This window comes from Bombus pyrosoma, linkage group LG6 (genome assembly GCF_014825855.1).
Source record: "Bombus pyrosoma isolate SC7728 linkage group LG6, ASM1482585v1, whole genome shotgun sequence".
In the NCBI taxonomy this organism is placed as follows: Eukaryota; Metazoa; Arthropoda; class Insecta; order Hymenoptera; family Apidae; genus Bombus; species Bombus pyrosoma.
In genome coordinates this window covers 16,737,801-16,757,231 of record NC_057775.1, presented here as the reverse complement: position 1 = coordinate 16,757,231, position 19,431 = coordinate 16,737,801, and the positions used below count along the sequence as shown (strand labels likewise).

Here is a 19,431-nt window from a genome sequence, read left to right as displayed (position 1 = left end):
CATAGCGGATATGTCATTATTCGTAAGAATGATTCTTTTAAGAGAGGTTAGATAATGTTAGATAAACAATATAGATAACACATAAACGTAGTATAATAATAACAATAATATGATATAAATATAGTTTATAATATTATATAATACATATAATAATAACAATATATATAATAACGTATAATATAACGTATGTATATATTGTATCGACAAATAACAACATCTGTTGGTTTTACAATTTTTGAGTTGCGTAATCTTCATCACAGAGCATAATGGCAACGGAAAAAATATCTGTGACGTAAAACAGATTTCCGTGTATAAAATCTTCTTCTTGTTTTGTATTCGAGAGACGTGTTAAATCGCACGTATGTAGAAAAGTAAAGGCAGGAAGAGGCAGTAAAACAGGACTACTATATAGCAATCGTTTTTCTTTTTTCTTTGAAACGAAGAAGAAACGCTTATCGTCGATTTTTTAGTTTTCATGGTTGAATTGCTTAGCAGATTCGTGTCTCTAAGTATATATACACGCAAATTGTGTCTTCTGAAAAAGTATCTCGATGCTTCTCATCTAGTTTCGCCGGGAATTTTATGCTCCATTGATAACGTTTGAGGAGATTGGTACAGAGGATATGGAAATTTAAATTCTGATTTAAAACTTATTTCTACTTTCTACTTATTTAAATCTTCCTTTCACGTTACGTACTTTGCATAGATATTACTTTTCTGAAACGTTAAAATTGTTTAGTGTTTTATCAGAAACCATATTTCCAGAAATTCATATAGAAGAGAAAGTATCTAATACTGGAGCTACCGACCTAATTTTTCTCTAAAGGCTTGGAAGTAGAACAACATTTTTTAAGATAAAAATTATTTATGTAATCATTTTATTCTACAAAAGAGCCGTCGAAATATTATCCTTCTTTCATACCAAATAAATTTTGTTTGGGAATTTCAATTTCCATGGTTGCAAACATACTCAAAGTGAAAATTGCTAATAGGATTGAAATGAAATGACGAGAATAAATATTCATCTGCATAGAAGCGACATTAGTTTGCCCAGCTGCGATATTAAGGTTGTTGAAAATGCGTACATACTTTTAGCAGGAATAACAAATTTTTAACTTGTCAAATTGACCGGTTATTCTGGCGTTAACGTGTTAACGTGTAAGGTTCTAAGATTCAAGTTACCGTATTCTCAGAATGACTTGCAGCGTTCACGAGGTATTGAAACACATCTAGCAAAGTTTTACAGAAATCTAACTCAGACGTGCAGCCTTGACAAAGAGTATTAACGTGTTCTCAAATCCTTCGTGAAACTAGCTACGATATTCGCGAAGCGTCGAAACACTTTTACGGAAGAGTAGGGATTTCGAAAGTTTAACTCGAATCCAACTCAGACATGATGTACCGAGTGTGTTAGAATGCTGAAACAATTTTAACAAAACCAACTATGTAATTTGCAATCTGTTAAAATTGTTTTTTCAGTAGAGTAGAAATTAGGTCTGAGAGCTTCGAACGTATTTACAGTCAGAATGTTTATCAATGTTCTTTGCCAATTCGTACGAAGAGAATTGAGGAAAGGAACGAAACATAAAATCCATATTAACATAGAGAGGTAACGATTTTTTTAAAATAATATTTTGCTACTATGTTAATTTTATATAAAAATTGTCAAAGGAGAATTGAAAACAATTTATATCCAATATGATAAAACATCGTTGCATATATTTTAATTGCTTTTATTACTTCTAGTTTAGCGAATATGCAGATCTCGTGCATTGTAATATATAAATCCAATCGTACAGCCGTAATCATCTTTCAGACGCACCAAATTGCTAGAGCGTTAACTCAGGAATGATATGTCGAGCATTATTGGATTTTCAGCTGTGAGGAAATTAACAGTAATCCTGCAGCACCATTGAAATAATAATTTAAATGCATATGATAAAATGCATCAAATTTAATACAGTAACGAAGTAATATTTGACAATAAATTCTCCGCCTTTTAACGAAATTGGTAATGAAATGTCGTCCGATATCAATCAATTGTAATATTTTCTTTAAATTCATACATGAGGTTATTAGCAATATGAAGGTATCGAAGTAAACTTCTTAAACGTTTCTTTACGAGGCAGAAGTTTTTACGTCGGAGCACGTTTCTCTGCCTTTTTCCTTCATTTTTCCTCGAGGCTTGCAGTCGTTAAAAAATGAAGGGAGGAAATAAATTATTGGCGCGAGTGCGACACCCTCGGCTTCGTTTAATCGATTACGTGCTCCGTCGGAAAATTATTATATCACCGATTACGCCATTTGATTGTACGAAAGGGGGAAAAACGACGTGAGAACATAGACATCGACGCGTGTGTAATAAGGCAATTGGAGATCACAGGAGAAAAATATCGCTTGTTAGGCCTTGCGTTTAATGTTTCGAATGCGCTGAATGAGTTATAATGGATCATTTTGATTGTCATATTGAAACGAAGAACAATATTTTTGTAAATTTGGCATCTCGTTCATTTCATCAGTGTCTGTTTTCGTATAGTTTTATACAATTTAATCGTATCAATTTTCTAACATTTGTTTGTGCAATAATTATTTACAGATTAATTGATGTATCGTTGTATACGTATCATTTTAAAGCTAAGAATTTTCCTATAAATTTTCTTTCATATTAAAATTCCCTTGACGTTTAAATCAGAAAATCAAAAGAATGTATTTACATACCTATCATGTTTTTCTTTTTTTCATTCTCCTATGAAAAACAAAAAATGTGACTTATCGTCTATGTTTCCTCCGTGATCAAAATTTTCGTTTGCACAATTCGGTTTTCGTAGAGGAGATACGAAAGAAAAGAATTTAAAGGAAGGAATTAGGTAACAGTAAATTGACATTGATTTAAATACCGCCGGTTACGCCAAGAGACATAGAGAACTCGTCGAGGGACATTTATCGTGGTAGCTTCGAAACGTCGATTTCTAGCGAAATTGCGATAAAGAGTGAATAAAGCAGGTGAAATAGAATCGTGGAACGCTGTAAAATTGCGTGTGCCATTCGCTCGATCGAAATCGAACGGGCAATGTCGAGGTCTGCGGAGTTCGATGACGATTGAACGATTTCAAACGCTTAGGGCGATTCGGCGTTACGCACATAACCGTCGAGAAGGGTTGGCATCGATCTTCCTTGAAAACTCAGTTTTCGTTTATTCCAGACTTTACGAAGAAATTTGTAATATACAGAGAAATTTAATTAAAAGACAGTAAGAAGAAAACAGCGGAGAGCAAAGTAAAATTTATCTTTGCTATATTGGCAGTTTATCTTTCGTATTAGCTGCAATTATAGAAATAGTAGATTCTCCAAGTTTATTTTGTAGTCTGGATAACGAAATTCATCGAATAATTACGAATCTTTTATCTTTGAAAGGCACATTCTTCCTGTCGCTTTAAAACAAAGCACGTTCTTAGCTTTTAATCTATCCGCGGAAAATTCTACTGTTTCTGACTTATAATTTCATTCGTATTTTGTTTATATTCATTTTTAACTTTTCTAAATACCTGTCGTAAACAGACGACGAAGCAAAACTATCGTGAAGTATGTTTATTCTTATTTCTTGCATTTGGGAAGAACGATCTATGAAAATGTATCTGTACTTGAAAGATTGAGAATAATTTTCTTAAACAGTTTACGGTTAATTATGTTAAATAATACAGTTAAAATTGGCTAACAAGTTTATTCAAGTAGCATGCGAATTTCTTTTATGTATACCTTCTAAATACGATATTACTGAATTAATTCGTTATCAGTGTTCAAATAAAAAGTATCACGAATGGAAACATTTCTTTTCCATCCAATCAAACGTTTAGCTCGTGCAAAATACGAGAAACGGATATGTCGACACGGTGCCGATCAGTCGTGTTCTGAAAAACGCGGAAAACGTTTTAATTGTAAAGGAAAACATTTTACATTGGCGCGAATGAAACGTGAAGTGACACACAGGCGCGTGAGGGACATCGGCTTTCGCAATGGAACGATTCCATTTGTCTACCTCTGGAACATGAATCCGTGGAGTTGCTCTGTTCCTTCATCACGCGCCAGTGACAGCTTGATATCTCACGTGAACTGGATGCTTATGTATACTGTCGCACGAGTTATTGATTTCGCATTTTTCGCTGTTTGATGTCTCGCTTTTGAAAGATTGATAGATAAAACGCATCACGGCTATGCGAATTTTTTCTTCGTTCCTTACCTCGTTTCCGATCGACGAAGAAGACTGAAACTGATACAGACGTATAGTATCGAGTTAAAGTTTTAGATTACTCGTTGAAAGAAAATGTTGTTTTATTGATTGGTGTGCATGTTGAATCTGACGGAACGATATTACTTGATAAAATTTTTGTCCTGTAGCTAATTCGCAATCATATTAAGGAAGAAAATTATGATATTATAAATAGTTGTAATTGTTGTAACAGAACGACAACATTTTGAAAATTTATTCTTAATTCCCTGCTCTCTCCTTTTTTCTTTTTCTTTTTTTTTTGTAATTTTACGATGCACTGTGCCATGAAATAAAATATTTCTTTTGTCGTAAAATCTCGTATTATATGCATTCTAAAAGTTTCCCAATTTAAAAAAGTACAAACGGAAATAGAAATGGTGAAGTAACAAAAAAGCCAAAGAAATAAAAAAGCCAAAGAATTTGTAGATCATTCGTTTGAGTTAGCAAGAATGGACAGTTCTCCAGCTCTTACGTAGAGCGTAACCGGAAGTGCATCACGAAGTTAGGGAACTTTACATCAATTATCCCCATCCCTATAACATAAGTTAGCGTCAGTTCGTGAAGTCATTAAACCTATACATTCCGCGCGGCTAAATCTCCCTTATCGCGTCCTTCTATTGCTCGACTAAATGAGATATTTCAATGTGGTCGAGCGTCAGACAAGTGAATTCCAGCTGCCTTTTCGCTTCTTTCCTCTCCTTAACTATTAGCCGTAATGATGCGTATTTAAAAACTCGAATATTATGGGATTCAAAAGCTGTCGGTGAAATTTTTTCTTTCCAGTTTCAAGAGAATTTCTTATTTAATTAGTTAACAAAACCTACTTATTTTCAAGGTCCGTACCTTTGAATATATTTTTTACGATGTCTTTTTATTGGGTAAATCTATTAATTAATTTACGAGTTAATACCATGTTAATGTATGTATGTAATTTTAATTAATAATTTTCAAGGTCCGTACCTTTGAATATATTTTTTACGATGTCTTTTTATTGGCTAAATCTATTAATTAATTTACGAGTTAATATCATGTTAATGTATGTATGTAATTTTAATTAATAATACTAGTTAATATATATAACGAATAGTATTTTCGACACAGGTGATAGTGTATTCGTCTAAAATAATTAATGTACGCTTTGAAAAATATTTCTATTCTCTTCGAACTCGGTCCTTCTATGCGAATAACTTATCAAGTAATAATTGTTGTTGCGTATCGTGGACATGTTACGAAAGGAAGTTTAAATATTTTGATATTGTTATACGATGTTATACGATACTATGAAAATATCTTCACATCTTTTCTGTATAAGTGTAAGCTCTTTTTAATATTTGTTTTAATATACTTTAAATATATAATCGAATTACACGTATGAAGAAAATTCCAAATTTTAAATAAATCTTCTGATATAACTTTGTTTGAGAAAGATTCTTAATTCCTTAAATTGCATCTTCTGTTAATACCGTTTTTTTTTTTTTTTAAAGAGAAATCTAAAAGCAGGGGGAGATAGAGAAGAAGATATACGTTTCGTGATTTATATTTTATCACGAAGAAAGGTCTGTTTAAACTTGACGTACAAATAATTGAAGGTAGAGATGAATATTGGAAAAATGGTAATCGTGGTCTGTCCGCTGTCCCGACGTATTACATATTTTTTTTCTCATTCTAATTCCACGCAGAGTACTTTTCGTCTCTCCGGCTTTAATCTTCCGTCTCACGTTCTCCTCGAAATTCCGATCGGAAGATTGAATCAGCTAACATACCACTCCGTTTTTCCAACCTCCGTTCTTAATTCCCTGGACTTTCTCCTTTTGTCTGTCGCTGAACGGATAATACACGTCGCGTCATTATTTCATTCACGAAAGTGGAATTTATATTTCGCGAAATTACAGCTCTACTTTTGGTTATAAATTATCACTTCTCCCCTTTCGCGAGAGAGCGAGCCGTTCGAAATGTACAAAAATTCCTCGAAATTCGCGGACTGCGTGTTTTCGCTCGCAAATATCCGACGTGACATTTTGATTATATGGAAAACATGCATATTCGTGAGATTAATAGCTGTAACGACGAACAAAAACATGTCCATGTATTTATAATCATTATCATGTTTTTTTAAGTCATTAATTTTTGGGCTTTTAAATCTAACATAACTACTGTATAAAAATCTTAAATTATTTGAACTGAAAGGTTAGATCAATAGATCATGCAACAAGCAAAGGAACTTTTATTCGAATAAAGTAGTCTCAATAGAAAGAGTGGAAATAAGGAAAATTAAAGCGAGTAGCGAAAGAATGAAACATTTTTCTTCCGCAAAATGGTCTAAGAATTTTGCACCGATTTGCATACTTCGGGAATGAATCATTCTTCATTCATCAGCTCAACGAATAATATATAATTATTGCATTCAAGTATAATATATTTATAATCGTACAATTAACTACTCCACAATTTATCTTTCAATTTATGAAAATACATAACTTATAAAATAGGGGTACGAAAGAGTACACTATTCATTCTTATTAAAAAGAAAATTAATCTCAATCCAGATATTACAAGAATGTTAGTTCACATAAAATGGTCTAATTAAAGATTCATGAAATTTGTAACAATGAAATCAGGAAAATGCATTGGAAGACGCGCCGAAGGGACGGTACTCGCGTGGAAATCGTCTTAGGGTCACTAAACGTGACCATGATAGCTTGTTCCGGAGAAGCTGTCTCCCATTATCGCGAATTCCTAACAGACAACGTGGGGGAAATGTTTATTCGTGTTGGTAGAAGGCCGATCGATCGGAGCACGGCAAGGACCCGCTTTGAGAACCGCTGGCACAGGATTCACCTGCGATCGACGACCCCGTGTCCTGACCCTATCAATGATCCCACGTAGCCCGCAATATTACCGTGAAATCGTGGCCTTTACACAGCGACGTTCCTCGAGCTTTGAACTCTGGGGAAACCCGCAACAATTATCGTCAAATTTACGAAAACATCCGCCCTTCTCCCCGAAAGCAATTTTACAAGAACTCGAAATTCCTATCGATAGGAATTTCACAATATTCAGTACACCTAGTTTCGAACTTTGAAGTTTCTACGTTTATTTCCATTAATCGGATTATCTGGATCAAAATCGTTTGATATTACGATAGTAACGCGAACGTATTTATTTTACTGGGGTTGGAATATTCTTTTAAGTCTGAGATTTTCAGATTCTTCCAACTCTTTCTTTGCGTGAAAGGCAAGGATGGTTAGATGACGTAACATTATTCGCCGGTTTCATTCTCACTGATAGTGGCTCCTTCAATCAAGATTTTTTTCTAACTTAGTGAGACTAAAGATACTTTCATCGTTATCTCTGTATTCGAAATACTTGTATCCCATGTTGTAATGTGATTATTTCAGATAGGACATCAATTAATGTGACTTCTCGTTAAAATGCAAACTCTTGATTACTCTGATAAAATAACGAAACATTCAGAATGAACCACTTAAAAAATAATATTTCTCACGCTTCTATTAACGGATAGAAAAAAAAAAACGTATATTTTTGACTTCTTATAGAAGATAAATATTAATAATTTTCTTCTTTCTTATGTTTTATTACGAACGTGTCAATAGGTAAAATAGCCAAGTAATTTGACTAATCAGAACAAACTTCTGCGTCGGAGAATACGACATTTCCTATCTGCGTCTATTTGCAGATGCGTGTACTCATTCAATTGCAGGCTCGCGTTGCTGGAGTTTCTTAAACGGTGCTGTTATTGTTGCGTTTGAAAGGGACAACTCCTTCCTTCGGCTGTGTAGCGACATATTCATTAATATTCCAGTTGTAGGATAAGCCAGACAGAGTCAACTCTCGACGGTTGCCCGAGAAGAATGAGCGCTCTTGACAAAAGTGTACAAGCGAATTACGAGACAGAGAAAAGAGGGAACGAGGGGGAGGATGAGAGACACTCCTCCCTGCTCTGGCTGGCTGCACGAAGATTCTTTTGTGTGTTTCGCGTTATGTGTGTACTTTGTAGTTTCTGCGAGAGGTGCTAATAGGTTGTGACAGATAATTAAGCGACAATGAGCTCAGAAGTTCTGATTGTTCTTGAGTGTCTGCTGGAATCCTGGCGCGATATTAACCGTGATAAAGATGATATTTCGCGATATAATGGGCAACGGCGAATATTAGATGCGTTTGTTATTCGGCGAATATTAAACGCGAATAAAATAGTACAAAATAATAGAAAGTTAGATGATGATGTTGCCAGGTGAAATTTTTACGACTTAACCAGGAACGCTATTCAATGGACAATGGAATGACAGAGATTTTTTGATACGAATCGTAGGGTCAAAACTGGTAAAAAATATGTTTAAAAAATCCCTACTGACAATTCCTGCGAAAAACGATCAGCGAACTCCAGATGAGAATTTCCCTGACTATTAAAATATTTTCAAGTGAATAACTCTTCTTGGCTATGATTTAATTAAAAGCGGTCATTCAATACTCGTTTTACTAGATTTTTATTAAACTACGTTTTATCAAATCCGCATTTCACATATGTGACACGTCGTGCGTGCACGCATATGTGTGGGCTAAATACAAAAATTCATAGAATATTTTATTGAACGACGAATACGCGAGTTGGTCGTGAAATAGAATATAAATTCAACGCATTTATTTAATTCAATTTAATGGGAAAGTAAGTAGGTCCAGATATTTGCTAATTAGTAGAATTTGCATATTAAAGTTCGTTTTACTTTATATATAGTAATCTCCACAAATTACCAAATTCGTTGCATATGTACTCGATACATTTATCGAAGTAAATGAAAAAGACAGGTGGTTTAATTCTTCGCTTCTTTCTATCTAATCCTATATTATTCTCTCCTAATCATCTCATTTCTATAAATATATATCAGTGTTGATTATCAAATCAAAAAAGATAGCCAGCTGGTCAACTGTTAGTCGACTATTTTAAATAACAAATTTTGAAAGAAAGCGAACCCATCTGATTCTCGGAAATTTTCCTCCTCCTCCTCCTGTTGTTTGTCATCCTGCCGATAGTAGAAAACGTCGAAATAAAATCTCGCGGCCTGAAGTAGGTACTTTCGAAGAGCAGTTCTTTGTTGTCTCCCATATCGCCGGTGGTGGCTGTGTTTTCAGTAAACCGTGCAACGAGATTGCTCTCGGAGGCATCCGCGGTAGTTTCTCCTCGGAACACCGCGGTCGAGTGTTTCAAATTGCGGATCTCAAGTCTTCGTTGGTCTTTTAACACTTTGACTCACGCCGCTTTGTTAGCCAGGGTAAACGAATAGTAGCGGACGAAACGGCCGGTTAAAGACAATCTAACCACCTCTATACGCTATGTACGAATGTATCCGTGCGTGTGCAGGAGCTTAGTAGCACGCAGTGGTCGTGTACTGTTTTCATTATCGCAAAGAGGATTTTTCAAATTTGCATCCCGGATATATGGTAACGAACGAGTAGGCTCGCGAATTTAACGTATTTCACGGACGTTTGTTCCGTTGTACAGTGGACACGACAATTCTCGAACATTTCATAAAAAGCTTCGGTTATCGTGGCATCGTTGCCGAGCCATAGTGCTTTGTTGGTGACTTTCTCCCGTTGGACACATGACAGCCGTGTAATTAAAGGAATTCGAAGCGAACCACACGCTGTGCTTTGTCTTGTGAAAATTATTAGTGTGCCGCTGCGCGTTTTCTTTCAGTCGATGCTTGTTTTATTTTGTATTTCTGGGTTTTATTTGTTATTGGGTAGTTCTGTTGTTGAAAGAATTGGACTAGTGGGTAATTGGCAGTGAATAGTTGTTCGTCTTAGAGTAATTTTAGATGTGATCATTAAATTCTCTTCTAAACTATTGTTCGTTTTATAAGAAATTTGAATATATTAAAACGAAGCGCTCTCTTTATCTCATAATTGACACAGTTGAAAACGTAATTAAATTTACGCGGGACAATCGATAAAACGTCTCGAGCTTTATACGAAGCTTTTAGTGAAAGAAATGCAGGTTATAATAATTTTATGTTTATCGTTATCAGTTTCATGGATGCACAAGAGAATAAGCTACGCTGTGTGCTGTCTGAAAAATTACTTAAATTTATTCGATTTAAGTTGCATTTCCGCTGCTTCTTCACGTATATTCTAATAAAGTTGGATATTTCTGCGACAACCGCGAACTACATCTTGCTTTTGAAATTTCACGTTCTAGCAGTTTCATTTCTAGGTTAATTTTTTATTTATAGGAGTTCTTTATAGCTTCATGGGAATTTTTTAGTGAATTATTAATAATTCACATCATGGTGTAAACGTGAAACGAAACCATAGATGTTAATATTAAATATTATATTAGTCATTCATATTACAACAATCAACTAATAATAAATAAAAATTCTAGCGAATAATAAGCAACAAAAAGACAACAGAAAAGACAATATATAAGTTCTATAATAAAAGTACATATATTGTATATATACCGACAAAATTCTTTTAATGTAAAAGCTTAGTTTTAATTATTTAGATACATACACACACTCAAATTTTATATATATCGTATAATTCATATAAATTTTTAATTAAACATGTGTTCATATATTTCAAATATATATTAGTATATACAGGTCAAATAACACGTACAAGCGGGCACGAGGTGATTCCTTATGAAAAAAAGGAACAAAATATGCAATAAAATTTGTTCATTTAAGGCTTAGTATACTTGATCAATTTTCAAATTAGATTTTCTCCAAAACTAAACTTTAAATGAAAGAATTGTATTCCATATGTTGTTTTTATTTTTCATAAGAAATCACCTCGTGCCCGCTTGTACATGTTATTCGGCCGCACCCTGTATAAGAATATAAAACTATAATACGCTATATCGAAATTGTACTATGATATAATATAAGACCATATTCATGCGATGTTATACTTGCATCCTTTCAGCCAACTGAAGCTGATATGTTTAGTAGCGAGAGTTCGGATTCTGATCAAAGGAGAAGTGGAAACGTTCGCCAAAGTTCGCGAGGAAATCGTTTTCAATTTTTCATAGTTTCGCAATTCCTAAATCAGCGAACCAGCGTTCGTTCTTTTCGAGTTTCCTGCTTTTTCAATGAAAAACGAGAAAATTCGTTTCGTCTACGAAAAAGGTAACGAGATCTTGACAGGCATTCTGCATGATTGAATCTTGTACGAGCGTACTCGGTAGAAGAAGCAGAGAGACACTATATCCGCCAGTGATATTTAAGGGTTGCACACCCTTTAATACGCCAACAATTTTCTCGCTCCTTGGTACATTATATCAAAAGACGAGATGCTTGACATGATCGCCCGGAGCATATACTGGCATATATTTTAACAAATAGTTATTTATAGAAATAGTATAGTAGTACAGTATAGTAGTATATTTTAATAAATATTTTAAATACTCTTCGAACAAAACTTTTAAATAGGATTATTAGTCTTTAATATTAAAACATAGATAGATTTTGTTTGTTAAATTTTTAATGAAAGGACTATGGTTAATTCTAAATTGTGAATATTACGTTCTTTCGTGATGACTGTAACATGAATACAGCATTGTTTAATTGTATATATTGACTAAGGATCAATATAAATTTATGTTTTATAATTACATAGAAATTTAAATTTATAGAAATATTACATCGAGGTGTTTATCTATCTTAAACTCAATAACTGAAATTATATATTTCTCTCACGTACAAATATTTGTTATCTTCTATGTATTAAAATTTTTACAATACGCCATTTAGAAATCAATTCAACGAGGCCACATTCTACAAATTCTCAGCACGCAGATTCAACTGTGCATATGGAAGACGTGAAAAAACGCGAGGCGAATTTGTCCGTGTAACGCGCCCGTAAAGCTTTGACATTGACTTGAACCGCGCGAATCTTGTTCAAATTGCCCGCCCTTTCATGGCTCCGCCAAGTCAGAGTGCGATACAATACGGAACTAATTGCACCGGCAACACGATTTCCATTCGCCGCGAGTTCCATCCCCGCAGTTCGTGTAAACGTTACGCTTTTTTCTGTTTAGATTGCAAATATTTCTGCTCATTTTCAACGTCTAGACGAAACACTCAACGTGAAACGTTATTATCGAGACTATTATTATTCGAACGAAAATCGTGTATATATCGCGAACTTGTGAAGTTTTGTTATTGACATGACCAACTTTGTTACAAGCAACTGAAATTCATTATAAGCTGAAAGTTTCTTTAATACTTCTCGCGAAGTTGTGACATGAAAAGTGTGCAAGGTTTCAAGTTCTTTAGTGTCAGTGATGTTGATAATAAGGTTTCGTTAATGGTTACAACGATGGAAGCAACGAAAAGTACGCATACCACCGTAAACATACACAGTAAGACGTTGCTTCGGAATTGTTTGTGTTTTTGCTATTATTAATTTGATATCTACACATTATTGTAAAAATTGATTTATAGGTTATCCTGTTATAGATCCTTATATTTTTTTTCATATTGCTTTAGGGTGCTTGTAACCTCTTTGAATATGTTTACAAGAGGAGAGGCAAAGTTCAGAGCAGAAATCGTCTGAATACTAAACAGGTACGATTCAGAAACAAGGTCAAACGTATGTAAGTGTTGAGCAAGCAGGGAATGTTAACGCAACCGTATCAGTGGTTTCACAGATAGCGAAATTTCACGAATCTGAATAAACGAAGGTTTGAAATTCTGCTGGATCAAATAACAGAATATTTTATATCAATTATTAGTATCCATAATTAATCAAGTTATCTATGCATTTTAATTAAACGTATTAACGAGTATATGATTTCAGAGATGAAAGACGAACAAGTGTCACGATATACGTAGTAAAGTATCCTGCATTTAATTTCGCAGAATCTGTCAGAGTTTGTAATTTTTACAACCGTAATATTTTTAAGGTAGGAGTTACTTTAAGCGAATGGTCACTCTTTTATCCGTTTTAAGCGATTTAAATTCGTGACTCCCAGCGAGATTCTTTGTGATCATTGGACGAACTTCGGAATAGGTTAACGCTTTAACACAGTCTGTACATCATGTCCACCTCTTTTCGTTCTCTTTCTCTTTCTCGACGATTGAAATACGCGAGTACAGAAACGTGCGCCCCACGTTTGTACGTAGATTACCTACCGATAGGAAACGAGCTTCAGATCCTCCGCTCAATCCAATATGTCCACGCGATAGATTCTCGTTCGTTGGACGAAAGCGATCGCATTCCACAGTGAAATATACAGCCAACTAATCACAAAGCTTTCGTGTTTACTGCTGTTTCTCGTACCCAGCTATCCGATTTGTCGCGAATCGATAAATCTTTTATCACAGCGAGCCCTCACGTTACGTCACCTTATTCAGTTCGCGAATACCCGATAATTTTTCGTATCGATTATTTAATCCTTTATACTTCACTGACGCGGCTAGAGCGACATTGACAATGTAAAAATTGTTCGTTATATCCTTCTCGCCGCTAAAAATATAAAAAGGGAAAAGGTTATGGTATAAATAAATTTACAACCATTTATAGTAGCGCATAAAAGACAATTTAAAGTTGATACTACATGTATATCGTTATTAGTACTTATCATAACGTTGGATATGATTCTCGAATATTTTGTCTGTATTATGTCTGCATAAATATTCTGCAGTATCGTATTTGTTCATTTTCGTTTTCACTTATAATTTCGTTTCGTAAAATTACAGCGTTGTTTCTACGTTATTTCGTTTGCCATTGTGTAGCCTTCTTCTTTTTGAAATAAACTCCATGGTTTCAAAAACACATTGATAACGTGAAAATTATGTGTGGTACTGTCTTTATTGATAAAGATATAAAAAAAAGGAAAGAAAGCTACTACGAATAGCTTCGCATGCATTTATAACGTTTTCATTTCGAAGTGGAATTTTCTAAAAGAATCCTTTGGTATCGAAAAGTTTTACCATAAAATGTGCTGGAGCTGCCCTGTCCGATCTAGTCGTAAAAAGCTCCAAAGTGCAAAGGGTTAATTAGTTTCCACGAGAAACTCGACGAAGTGAAAATTAATTTAAAAAATCGAGCGGCATATATCGCAACTAAAACTAAAGCGAGAATAGAACGGTTGCTAAGTTGAGAAAATAATTGAGAAATAAATAAGGAAGTTTGTACAAAATTGAAGGAATGAAGAATAAAACGATTCATCGTGAACGTGATCAAAGGTAATTAAAAGGGGATAATCAGCGAATGGATTGTTAGAGAAAACGAGCGCCTACTATCGACTCGTTCGTCGACTGGATTGCTCTTTTGATGTTCTCCAGTTTAATGGTTGAAGGGTGTATAGTGTATAGCCCTTGAGTTAAGATTTCCTTTAATCGATGTCCCCTGAATTCACAAATCTGTCTCCTTTTTTAAGTCATTGTGTTACCAATTCTCATTCTGGAATCATTGATTGCATCGATGAGGCTTCACATGATTTTTCAGTCACGAGTGTATCGTTTATTGCACCCGACATGTTCGATGAAAACTTGTCGAATATTTATGAATGGTTTATTCTGGACCAGGAACATGATATTTATTCCGAAATTTTGTTAGTTGTCTTAGTAATAAATAATGTATTTTCATATGTACTCTATTGTATACGGTTTCCATACACGGAATTGTATGATCAAAAAAAGGTTTTGCACAGAATTGTGTTCGAAACAAATTCACGTTCGTGTACATGGATTCAATATCTGTACGATGAAACAGGTATTTTTGCAGAGATTGGGGGCGAAGTGTAGAATACGGTATAAAACTGCGGCTACCTTGATAATTTTGAAAATAATACAATTTTAACAAAAATTATCTCTTATGAACGCATAGTCCGATAAGGAAAATGCACTATTCGATTTTTCGTACTATGTGTAAATATCATTTTCATTTTCTTAAATTCATCATTGCCATAATAAAAATAGAGAATAACAGTATAATATTCGATCAAGTTAAAAGATATATCTAATTAAAGTAAAGGAATATTATGTGAAAAATAGTGAAAAAGAAATCCTTGTATGCTTATGTACTTTCTAAAATGTTTGTTGGGACATATAATTTGATTTCTGTATGAGAAAAACTACGCTGTTAAATATTTTGAAAACTGTATGTATAAAATGGATATGCTGCACTATATGGTCCCTATCGAACCATATAATATTTATTTGAACGAACTTTCGCTAAAATCATCATTTACGAAGTTATCGGAATTCCTGTTATGTGTTCCATCCTGTATAGTTTCAGTATGTCGAGAATAACACCTAACTTACAGAGGATGAGCATAAACTGGAGTGAATTTTTATCTTTAGCATGAACTATTCTATCTTGGCATTAGGAATACCTAACAAAAATAGTTGTCTTTTTTTTTAATTTTATTAGAATTTAATTCAATCCTCGATTATTGTTGAGTTATATAAGTAATCCATGGAAGGATAGGTTAATTTTTATTTATATTCCACGTTTTACGTGATAAATTATGAAGCAGAAAACAAATTGAAATTAAATAGTCGAACTGAAACCTAACTAAAACTATTCTATCAAAGATGGTTCAGTATCTACTGCTCATACGATAGATTTTACAATTTTTCAGGCGAATGCATTTATTTGGATGCCATTATGGTTATGTATGGCTGTTTTACTTCATTTCCATGAGTTTTGTTAAATACAAATACTCAAATACAATTTAATGATATTAACGTTTTTGATTTATACATGGATTTATAGAATGACACGTATTAATGCGTGGTTTATTGTTCGAATGATAAACATGGAAATTTATTACGTTTCGACTGGGATCGTGTTGTGTATTTCGTTGTGGATAAATGTTATTGAAAATCAAAGATCTTTCACATGGTATGATTGCTAAAAGAATAGCACGCGTGGTAAACATGTACACGAAACGATGATTTGTTTACGAATTTTAGATACAGAGTATAAATTAAGATTGACGTTGTACGTCAATATTGTATCCTCCGTGGTATTTTATAACAATATTTGCTTCCCATTAAAATCATGTTATTTCATTTTGTAAAAGCTCACCAGACCGACGAACCAGAAATGACATATATGATGAAAATCTCGATATATTTTTCAAATTTTAACAAAATGCTTGACTTTTTCGATTATTTGAAATCCACATTTCTCTCTCCGCAAATCGAGATATAGCACATACTTCAAACATTGTAGTACGTGGTAATACAATAATTGACTCGATATACAATCGGCACCTTTATTGTCTTCAAAATAGTTTAATCTGTGACACTCGTGAAATTTATCGGTTTGTCCTGATTCGGTCCTTCTTTCTATAAATTCAGTGTTATTCTTCATGGATTTTAATTTCGAATATGACACCGATTGGACACACATTTTCTTTTTCGCAAAAATGCCTGATATATAAATATATCTAAAAGTAATTTAAATCGCATTGAAGCATAGCCAGGACGCTTTATATCATTTTATTTCCACAGAATATTTTTCACGAACTTCGATGTTTATTCTGATTAATCCATTCTCGATTCTGAACTTTTATACTAACGACTAATATTTTTAAAACATCAATAATTTTAGTCAACGTATGTTATCACATTTTTCCTGTATGTTCTTTGTTTGTGACCTATCGATCTGTTTGATCTTCGATGTCAGAGTGCCCTCAAATCGCTATAGTGGTATAGAGTCGGCGAACCCTTTTGCGTTTAAAACTATACTTATATACATTCCTAGGATTCATTGAGGAACGTGTTTCAGTTGAAACCGAAGCTAAACCCCAAACAGCTACTCGATCTCTTCCACGCTATTCCAAACACTTGTCTTTCACACCCAACGCATGAGAAGTTCATTCACGCCCACACGCCACGATTCGAGAAGCTCGTTCACATCTACATTGCATTGCTGCCATTGCAACTTGACTGAAATTTGTTCGGCTATATTGAACGAGGCCAATCGAAACTTTCCTCGTTCTGCTAAAACAAATGTCACAGATCAATTGCACGTGGCGTTTCAAAGGCTTTGTATAGGAATGCCGATTCGTTACGTTTGTCGATTTTTGAAAGTTGTACCGAAGAAAATATGCAAGTAGAACATTGATTATACGGATTAGTCACGATGCGTGTCGTTTATCAATGCATCATACATAGATTGGACGTAATACGCAAAAATAAATCACAGTGTAGATCTCTTTATGATATTTAGATAAGACAATTTTCTACCTAGGTTTCATCTTTTTAATTATATTTGTAAAAATGTGAATGAATATGTGAATATATATATGTCGGAGATGCAGGGACATCGAGCATTTCTTTTGGAATACTTGGGCTCGAGGTGACACAACTGGTCGCTGAACGTAGACACGGTCATGGGATGAACGTTTTAACCTGACAGAAGAAGTACCGATATTGAGGGACACGCTGTATTAACGGACAAGTCCAGGCCAGGAGCAAATGTCGACTCTATGCAGGACTGCCCAGCAACGGCGCCTGGAATTTTGTTGATATTCCTAATCAATATGTAATTGACAAATGAGATCCAGGCAGTCTTTTATTGTGATCTCCTTGGAGTGTTAGTCTAAAAGTTACCGAGCGACACAGCTAACGTTATTTGCGATTCAGAGAAAATATAATCTATTGTACAAAGAGTTCCTGTTGACCGTGGATTCGTTTGAACCCAAGAATATTGTTAAAAGCTTGTGTTAAACAATGGTAAATCCAAATGAAGAATTGATACGCGCTCAAAATTCTAATGATAATTCGACACATATATATATGACAAGCACTCATTTATTTTAATCATTTTGTAAATGTTGATAGTAAACAGGAATGAAAATTTTTTAATAAAAATCTGGAAGTTTCTTTCAGTTACTATTCTTGTTGTTCAACTTTCTATACACGGGACTATTGCCAAATTTTTTATTAATCGATGTTTCGATAATCGACCGTTCCATTACTCGGTCCTCTAACAATTAAACATTCTACTGCATTGAAACGATCATGCGTTATGTTCTATAAATTTTATATAAAATATTGATTTGCTGTATCCACTCATCGATATTTGTATGGCTTTACCAATGATATATCAGATTTCTTCAATCATACCGTACCGCAGTAATTGAAAAAAACAAATTACTCGTTAGGTTTCAGGAAATTGCTGCAGCAATACCGACTCTATTCAGGATCCTGACTCTATTCTTGCATGTAGAAGTTTCATCGACGCATGAAATTTCTTACATTGCATTGCACACGAATAATTGAGAATTTATTCGGTCTATTGGGTTGACAACTAAGTGATTGCGGATTTTGTCATTAGGTGGTATTGACTTAGTTGCCAATCCAATATCAAAGAAAATGTCACAAATTATCTTTCATAAAATTAACGATGCTAGTTTGTTATATATCTCAGTGTTTATGAGATTTAATCGATTTTATAATCGTAATAGTGAATCAGAATTTCAAATTGTGAGGTTGCAAGCGTATTACCATAACAGGTACAGCATTTCGAAGTGGTTATAATGATGGTATGTGAGATCCAATATTACAGTGTAGTAACTAGGTCGCAATGGCTAGTACCAGTATATTCTATGACTAAACGTCGGGGAAAGGCGGAAACGAAACGCCGGAAATTCACCGTCGGATCGTTTCCTTCCCACGAGTAGATGCAACGTAATCCAATTCGGAGATGGTGAATCGTTTAAGCAACTCATCTCTTCTGCGAAGATTGATTCTCCTGATATATACCAACTGTCTTAGACGATATTCTAATAATTGTTTTTCAGCGGGAGATGTAAAAAGTAAATGGAAATACGAAGTAGCTCTTTCAGGTGAAGAATTCGAATGTTTTGCGCTGTAAAACTGTATAACACAATTTTACTTACATGGATGACGTTTAAATTTCTTTAAAAACGAAGAAGAGAACGAAGGGATAACAAATATAACATAAACTTTTCTTCTCATTTCGATTGGTCTTGTTTATGTTCAAAGTTTGAGTAGATATTAAACTCTGGACGCTGTATACATTGACTTCGATCATTGATATTAAAGAACACTTATTAAGAAGATTTATCTGAAGTCTCATTTTGAAATTATTATTACTGAATTAATATTTGTGACTTGTCTAACTTATCTATTATGCTATATGTATATTTAATCTGCTAT

At 34.1% G+C, this 19,431-nt stretch overlaps 1 protein-coding gene across 1 annotated transcript in view; it reads left to right on the top strand.

The window, feature by feature from the left end:
- The window catches only part of LOC122568100 (transcription initiation factor TFIID subunit 1-like), a 247,112-nt gene that overhangs the window by 46,103 nt on the left and 181,578 nt on the right, over positions 1–19,431 (top strand). The gene's annotated exons all lie outside the window — the stretch shown is intronic.